Below are 9975 nucleotides of genomic sequence, written 5' to 3' on the forward strand. Positions count from 1 at the left end.
GAAGGATCCTTCAGTTGTGAAATTCATACAGGACTAATGAGGATGTCTGGTAAAATACATTTCTAGCATTTCAAATGTCAGGTGGTTCACAGGAATGTGTTGGTATAAAGATGTGTACCACAGCATGAAACATCGCTGTGCAACATGTGTTAAAAATATGCTTCACAGAAAATCTCCGCAATTTGATTTAATTAAATTCATAATAGACATTCACGCAGCTTCTTGATTGTAACTGATTAACCGACATAGCCCAAGCACGTTCTTACTAAAGCCAAGAAAGTTATGTCATATATGCTCTTGGATAGGAAATATGTAATACAACTATCCGTACTCTGTGGTGCAAATATCTTTGCTTCAGCTCAAAAATGATCTTACCAAAGAGGCTTTGCATTTAAATATAAGTATACATGCATATGTATAGATGGGTATATACACAATCATGCATTAAAAAGATTTATCCATAAAATAATTCTTGCTTGTTTTTCACCATTAATTAATGTGAAATGCTTGTCTTACTATTTAAACAGCTGCTTCCTTGAGCCTTTTTAGTGTACTTCCAAATTTTTATAATGTTCTTATAAGGTTCTTGAGGTTACAAGTGGCTGTGCTGTTAGATTTTGAATCTTCAGTTTCTGAAAGCACTGTGAGGTCAGCTGCCAGTTTTTATTCATTTTTTCCATTTACTCTTTCCTTAACGTTTCAGCTTTCTCAGCTTGTATTTTGAGCTTCTGAGAAAGGTTGGTTTGCCACTCCAGCAAGTTCTTCAACAGCTGCTGCTGGTTAGTCAGCATTTTATAGGTGATTGTCATTGTATAGTACAGCAGTAAAAATGCTGTACTGTGTAATGTCATATATATTTAATAAAAGTAGAACGTTTGCAAGCAACATAAACCTTAAAATGTTTCCTAAAATAATGAGCTTTCTAAATATCTTTTCATCTGTTATACCTACAAAGGATATACATAATATTTTCTGAGGCTTCTTTCAGAAATTTCTGTAGTCAACAGCCATAACTGTAATGTTTTCCAGTCCTGCTTTGCTGGGTATGGGAGCTGCTCTCTGTTGAGGAGAGAATGCTTTCATTTGCAGCTTTTATCGCAGGGAAGGGTTTTATTTTATGAGAAGGTTATGTGTGTGGTGCTTTTGCAATGAGCTGTGAAAGTAACTCTCCGATTTCTCTAATAGAGCATTCCCCAACCTTAGGATCAGAACTGACACCTCCTTGGCCCTCGTCCTCAGCTGCACTGCAGGCTCTTTGCACTGTGCCAAGGTGCAAGGTGACTCTGAAGCCAATTTAATTGGCCATGGAGAGCTGCGCTCAACAGAAGGGTTCTCCCTAGAGGCTCTGGAGTGTGTGCTTGGGCCTTCTTACTGAACTGCCAAGCTGGCCAGTGCAGAAGCCTTTGGGAGCGTTGGCAGGCAATGTAAATCTGATTAGACTTTGGACAGCTATGATTTATGTGAAAAGACCAGCCCAATGAATGCGCAGCCAGCCCACTCCTCAGCCAGTGTTTGTGGAGAGATATTTACAGTGTGCTCATGTGGTACACAGATTGATTCACGTTTTTATTGTATATGCAATCTTTGATCTGTTAAATGCATGACAGTGTCAGTTAAAATTATAGGAAAAATATTTTAATTGATATATTTATGTTTTTCTTTTTGCTGCATAATTGTCATCGTGATAGAAATGTCCCCATCTGTGAATTTAACTTCAAGTCTATTCGTGTCCAGGGTTACATGCAACCTGGTGTAAAGAGCTCCTCATCCCACTGGAAAGGGTTAATAGGAGATGAAGAAGGAATGTGCAGTTAAGATATTTGCATGAAATTGTTAGGGGAGTTGCGGGAAGCATTTTAATTTCATAATTTTTCATAAATTATTCATTTTTTAAGTAACATCACAAATTTGAACACAGCTAAAAGGTACTAGGCTTTACAGTATCACAGCTTTTGCAGTCACAATGGAAAATGTACCCTTTCAGATTCTCATGTTTTCTTCAGCCATTTCTTTGCTAAGAAAGAAGGTAAAGGGAATAGATATTCAAGGTTTTTTCTTTCTCCTCCTCCTACCTAGAAAATTATGGCACAGAGTCAGGTGGGTAATTCAGAGTAAAAATAAGAGCTTTTGTTTACATTATTTTATCTAGTTTTTGGAGCTCTTTTTATGTTTCAGAATTATTTTCTCTGATAGTTCTGAGTGTATATTTTGCACACTGCATTTATTGATGATTCAATACTATTTGTTCCTCTCTGAGAAGGTTGTAATGATTTTTTTTTTTCTGTTTTTCTTTTTTTTCTTTTTTTTTTTTTTTTTTTTTAAGCCTTATATTCTGGCAATAATAGACTTGTTCCTCCCCTAAATTTTGAAAATATTCGTTAACATAGGGGAACTATAGTTTATCATCCATGTGTGAGTCTTTATGTTAGAAGTGTACAAAAACAATAGCGCTATGTGCATGTAGAAAATGTACATGCTTTATGTGTCCTAGAATTTGGAGTATCAGAGCTGAATGGGTTGTCAGCTTCCCCACTACTGTGTCAAAATGGTGACAATGAGTTGGAGTGGCAGTAGGATCCAGAGCTTGCCACAATTTCAATGGCTTTTACTTTGGCCTGAGCTGGCTGCTGGTTCACCAGATTGTCACATAACATCCCAGTTGGTGGTATTGATCCACACTGGGGGAAGCAGATCAAATCCTTTGGATTATCAAACCCTCTTCAGAATAGGCAATTACATGTTTGTTTTGGCAGAAAGACCAAGCACTAAATAGGCACAGAGGCAGTTATCCCTGGACAAGTACCTCCAGATAGTGACAGGAATATTCCCAGATCCGTGTTAAAGCCTCTTTGGCTATTTCCTTATGTTGGACATATCCTCTCAAATATAACTTTAAATTTCCATTGCTACCCAAAAGGTAATTCTAGTAGCATTTAAATTATCATTATATTTTTAAAAACATATATATAATTGAGAAAAATAAATTTGTTCTATTTTTGCATATTTATAAAAATAGAGCCATAATGTAGCTGGAATGTTTGCTAATCATCAAGTGGTCAGCATTTTACATTCCTTCTCAAATAAAGATGTGAAATACTCTTCCAACAAAAGATGCAAAGGCAAACATGAGGTGGAAATGCAGGTCACGTTTAAAGACGCAAGTTCATGAAGAGGGGACTGAAAATAGCCTATTTTATTTGCATGACTTGATATATAAAGTTTCATACCAAAGTGATATAGATCTTTCCTTTGTCATTTCATGAAGAGCCCAGTCAAAAACTGTGCTTTGGAACTCTGTGTTTCAACTATTTGTTTGTGACTGTATTTTGCAGTTTTACAACTTGAATGACACAACATGAACGATTATTTCTGTAATTGTATTCATGGCACTATGTCCTTTTGGTATTTTGGCTGGTGCTGTAATTTTTAAAAGCAGTCTTGTTCTGTATGTTTTGTCATTTCTGTATGAAAACATATTACTGGAGATTTTGATAATAGGTGTTAAACCACATAGTTTGTTCATTTCTGTATCTTGAATATATAACCTATTTTTTCCATTTTATTTTTAAGTTTTCCCAAAAATAGTGAGGTAGAGGTTTTTGTCATGCATTTACCACGTGCCTTCTTTGATAGTCCAATTCTGGAAAAACATTTATGTCCTGGACATAAAATAAATGACAGTAGCAATAGTGATTAGCATTATGAGAGGATAGAAAACAGTCTCCAGTTAAAGCGTACCATTCAAACAGCTTGGCTAATGTTTTCCCTCTGATCTTAAATGCTAATTGCGACTTCAAATTGGAGAAAATAGTCCAGCAAAACAATGTAACGTCACCAAAAAATATGCCCCTGCAACATTTCACAGTGGGAGATGCAGCTATGCATGGCATGTGAAATTAAAGGTGTGTCACATACTGGCACATCAGCTGTGTCATTTCACCACACTGTAGCATTGCAGACTGTAGGTGACATTCCACAGTTGAAAAGCCAGCATATGACAAGCTCTTCATTTAAGTGAGTATGCCAGATGCTGGGAAGTTCTGCAGTCTGCACTCATGTTTTGTATATGTTTCCATGCTGTTGTGCTTTCTCAAATGTGGTGTTTTGAACCACCATTTAGGCAGAACAATGCATATTTAGGTATGCATCTGGAATAAAAAATGAAAAGAACCCTCTCCCCCACTGTCCTGCCCATACATCTGTAAATCATTTAAATCTAGCCATTTATTTCAGGACCCTACAGTTGCCAAGGAATATCAGATATCCACATGATGTCCCAAGTGCCGGATTTTGTATTTGGATCTCTGATTTAGATGAATAATGTGTAAAAGTTCATGAGGTGTGAAACTGCATATAGATAGCTCGTCACTGATGTATGCACATGAGGACATTAAGGTTTCTTCCAAGGTCAGTTCAATTTATGCTCAGCAAATGCTATCAGAAATGTCACCTGCCTTCAGAGATAGCAAATGACTAAGCATTTTGTTAATAGTAATTTACTGTCCCACCATGCTCACTTTTGAAACCCCCATATCAAAATACAAAGAACGCAAAGACTCATACTTTCTTAAAAATGTCTTGATATATTGTTATTGTAATTTAAAAAATAAGGACTGCTAGCTACTGTTACAATCTTAAATCTTCTATATGCTTAAGAGCTATGAAGTAGTTTTAATGTTAAATAAGACTAGTTCAGACTATGACTGAAGAGAAACCTATGCAGGCTTTTACAGTTGTTTCAAATGTACTCATGCATTCTTTGTTTGGACTCATCCATCCCATTACTGTAAATCATGTTTATAACAAAATGTATCTTATTTTCCTGTTCAAAACCATTAGTTGACCACATAAATTGGCAAGTTAATTTTTTTACTAAAAAACTGTATTGCTATAAATAACACACTCAGTCTTTGTAACTGAATAGCTGATAATAGCCGGTTATCGCAAATGCCACAACAGAGAGTTGTTTTTAAGGCATTCAGCTATATTCTAAAGAACTTAATGATTGGATTTGATTAAATTGTTTGGAAAGAAAGTGTTGGTTCACACAAAGTAAAAGTTGACCAAAGGATGAAAAGAAAATGAGGTGGCCATGAATAACATGAGAAAAGGAAACTATCCTGGAGGAGTTTAAGGAGAAGAACTCATGCCCTTTATTTAATTTTAATTTGTTCATAATACTTAATTTTATAGGTCATTGGTTTAAGTATATTCCTGAAGCAAAAGCTTATGGAAATTTGAAAAATTTTGAGCTATTCAATGCAAAATGATGCCTATGTTCATGTGCTTCCACATTTAAGTTTCAGATCCCTCACTAGTGACTCAGCAAAAAGTGTAAAGATCAGTGCGAATAATAAAGATTTATGCCTACTTTAATCCAGGATTTTTTTTTTTTTTGTGTGGAAAAGGATAAGGTGTGTTGTGTCTTCCTTTCCAGCAAAGCTGTGTAGGGGAACTTTTCTCTGTAACTGACCAGGTGTGTTTGCCACTGAATCTGAATACTACCAGGATTCTAAAATGACACTCTTACTCTTTAGGTAGCATTTTTCTTTGTGATCGGTAATAAGTTGTGAAAGTATTATAATTGTTGATCTTTGCTAGCTTTCCATTTTTTTCACTGTCTCTGAGAAGCTGTTGATGAGAACAAATACTTATGAAATTGTCTTTATGATTTTTTTTACTCTATCATTTTTTGGAGAATAGGACTTGAGTATTAAATCAGTAGTTACTACAACACAAGAAATGAACAAATTTTTGCATTCTTTATTTCTCATGTTGTCCAGGAGATAAGCTGCTCACACTGTACCATTTCCGCACTAGCATTTCTCAAAGCATTTACTTTAAACCTACACTAACATGAGAAGCCATAGTTAGATACAATTCTTCAGAAATGTTTACTTTCAAGTCCACACCATATCTATGATGTGATAATGAGTGCTGTTGCAGTATCTCAACTTCAGGGTAAGACAAAAAATAATAATCAGGATCGGTAGATAAATATTCTTCATTTCTAGTGTTATTTGTATAGCCAGGGAATACTAAGTTGCATAAGTTCCTAACAATCAGAAGACAAAAGTGGTTTGAGAGAACTTTCCTCCAGATTTGGCATTTTGGTATTATATTAATTGCTGTGGCCCATCACTTATATGCAATAGTTTTGAGTAAGGTACATATGTCAGGCATGCTTAAAGAAAAGCAGGAAGTTCTTCACATATCAATGATCCTGATTTTTTTCAGACTTACCTATATATTTGTATATATAATATCTCATTTCACTTCCATTATTTGCTTTAGAACATTTGATCTTCAGGCTACTAGTGGGGATAAAGATACTTAGCTTTGCTTAGGCACCATGAGGCTGAATTGATAAATGCCTGGGGGCTCTGTTAAGCTCTACATATTGTAGATGATATATTACTGTGGTAGCTAAACCCGAAGCCAACACAGAGGCAGTGAGGCACAGTAGAAGAAATACAGGTTTGCAGAACTGTGTGTGGCAAGAGCAAGAAAACGATAGCTATATAGTGCCTGAGCCAGATGATGATGGAAAATGATGTCACTAAGCTACATATTACATAGTCTTAACAGAACTTTCTAGTCTGGCATTTATCCTACCTCACGCTAGACCTGTTTTGTTTACTTGCTAGTAAAACATGTGTTATGAGAATTGCATAATTTCTGGACTGTTAGTGCTTGAAAATGTACGTAAGATGTAAGAAAATTAGGGATGGTAACATGGCTCATATTTATAATAGTCAAATAGCTTTATACTCACTTTGGTGCTTACTACTCTTCACGTGTTTGCTTTCTCTTTCTCTCTATATGGTGTGGATGGTTAAAATACTGAAGAATTTTCTTTTTCACTTGAACAACAGAAAATCCAGCATTTTTGCCCAACTGCATTCTTCAGTCCAGCCTAAGTAAAGGATCAGGTCTTGAAAAATGCTTTACATTCATGATAGCACTGCTTTCAGCACTTTCTCAGGGAAAGGGCTGCAGTACCTGCAGCCATTCTTTGGCATCTTCTCTCAGTATCTTTGAGATTAAGATCCTAATCTGTTGATGATTCTTGAGGAAGGTACTTAGATCATTATCATGAAATACAATGTTTATTGAATTTAAAGCCACAGCCCATCAAAAATTTGGTCTAGATTATTTTGGTCATAAAGCTGTGATGTATTTTCCATAGTTTTAATACCTAGATATACACAACCCATCTCTGTCACTTAGTTTTATTAGTTATTCAGTCTGATCATAATGCCTTTTTTTATAGATGATGGTGATGACATATAATGCACATACACATATTTCTCAATTTTTGAAAAAATAAAGTACTGGGTTGTATCTTATATTCCCAAGACACTGATTAATTTATTAATTTAAAATAAATTATAATAAGCACTTCAAAATGCTTTCATGTATGGAGAATTGGAGAATTCCACAGAAATTGGAAATCATAGAGTAGAATCATTGAATCATTTCAGTTGGAAGAGGACCTCAGGATCATAGAGTTCAACCATAACCTAACCTAAGCCTAGCACTAAATCATATCCCTAAGAACCTCGTCTAAATGCCTTTTAAACAACTCCAGGGACGGTGACTGCACCACTTCCCTGGGATTAGCAGTTAAGATCGCTAATTCCTGTAGACAAAATAATTGGGAAATATTTGTAGTCTTGTAACTATTGCCACATTCACGCTTATTTTATAGAAACTACTGAGGGCATCAGCATTAGTCTGTTCACCATTACTATTTTTCTAACCGCTTTTTTCCTAAAAACTCTTCACTATGATATTGATCAGAGGTCAGGTTAAAGTATGACCCACGTTTAGCTTTTGATGGTCTTGGTGATTTTAGTGAGGGTGCCACATCACTGTCCATGAGCAAAAAAATGGATTCCTTATTGGATTTTTTAATGTATCCATGAAAATGTGTTTGTATTTGTTAAACAAAAAAATACTGTATTTCTAGTCAAGAGACTAAGAATGTAAATATGTTGTTCCCTGAAATTTTCACATCATTTTGTGGGTTTACTGGAGGGGAGAAAAGTTGGCAAGAGTTCTAAGAAATATTTACTTAAGTTGGAATGTGGCTAACTGCACAAGGAAAGCCTCTGCTTCCAGCTAACAAGAGGCATTTTTAATGCCAACTTTAATTAAGGTTTGCAAATCATGCTACAAGTCTGAGGACCATGAGGCTCCAATAAGAAGGAAATTTTTTGTAATACTAGAATTGCTCTTTAAACTCTTTTTTTTTTCAGTATTTGAATACTTAGTAAAACATAGGTTATAAAGTAAGTATCAGTGCTGTCCCTTTGAAAATCACAGAAAGAGATGTCTTCAAATTCCTATAGAAGTAAAATACATTTCTTTAGGTGACAAAATACATGTATGTTGACTATGTTTAAACAATAATACCTGGAGTCATGTAATAAAGTTGTTGTTGCTGATGGTTTAATCATTATGTGCTAACACAACAGTGTGTTTAAACCTGTATTAGAATTTTTGCAAAAAATAATAAATGATTACTTCACTTGCTTGGCCATCTGAATAGAATTTCAGTTACATATTTCCTCTTACAGTTGTTTAGGACATAAAATTTTTCTGCTTTGCTTATTTAACTCACTCAAATTATACAAGAGTGAGCTTTGCATGTCTAATGAAGAACAGCTCAAAAGATTAGGAACAAAGCAGTTTTGTAGAACTAACATGCACTTCAGATATGTGAGTGCAGCAACTGTTGCTTAGCCACAAATAGTTTCTGTCAGATTCAGCTTTTATCTTGGATGTTCCTGAAGGAATGTGGATTAACATAATGAGAATGTTCATGAACCATCTCATTATAATTTTAGAAATTTCAGTGCTGAATAATACACTGGGTTTTATTATCAAGCTTCATGACTGAGCCTTTTTATTTAATAAAATATAGTTTATGCATATAGTTTTGTTTGCATTCAATTTCCTGTATGTCAGCTATATTTTTAGTCTAGAATTTGAAAAAAAAGGAGAGAAAATATCAGTCATGTTCTGAGCATCATTATATCATCCAAAATATCAGAGAATTACAGGTTGCCTGATTTTTCTAGTGCCCTTTGTACTGGACATGTCTAAGGGGATGTTCATTATATATTGCTGCGAATTCCAAATAACTACTATTAATTCCAAATTAACCCAACCTTGAAAATATATATAATCCTTCATCTGGATTTTATGGCAGGATGAGGCATTGCATGTCACTTCTAAAACAAGTTTGACATTCAAGAGAAATTAATCATAAAGGAGTAAGTATGTATAATATGCTTTATATACTGCATTAGTCATGGATGAAATGAATTTTTTGAAATATAAAATATTTTCAGTAATATGAAAGAATTTGTGAAGATTTTTCTTAAACAGGGTTTTCTTCTTTCCCACCTCACAAACACAGAGAAAATGTGATATAGTGGAAGAACTGATCATGAAGAGGGTTTTCTGTTTCATTCAAGTTATTGACAGCTTTTATTGCAGCTTTATATCACTACATGAGTGTGTAGCATTTTTTTTTTAAAATTTCTTCTTGCTCCTGTCCCAGCTTTTAAGCTATTTTCATGTAATGCATGATTCCACTACTCTTCTATTAAACATGGAGAGCAGGATTGCCATCAGAGATGACACCACGATTTCTGTAAATGCTTCTGCTCATAGTATTATTATGGAAACCAGCTCTCTTGGAAGTTCTGAATATATTCTTACCTCCTTTGCTTATTTGTAGATGAAGTACAGCCACCCTTTCTTTAGACCTAACATGACATGGAAAGAAGTAGCATTACTTTTTGTTGTTGTTGATCACAGAATCACAGAATGTAAGGGATTGGAAGGGAATTTAATTTTGGAGAACTGGTTAATATAGAGAATGATAGTTAATGTAACTCCTCATATATAGGTTTTGCATGTTGACAACAATATGCCACATATACATTGCCAGACACATATCAC

Source organism: Nesoenas mayeri (genome assembly GCF_963082525.1).
Source record: "Nesoenas mayeri genome assembly, chromosome: 10".
Taxonomy (NCBI): Eukaryota; Metazoa; Chordata; class Aves; order Columbiformes; family Columbidae; genus Nesoenas; species Nesoenas mayeri.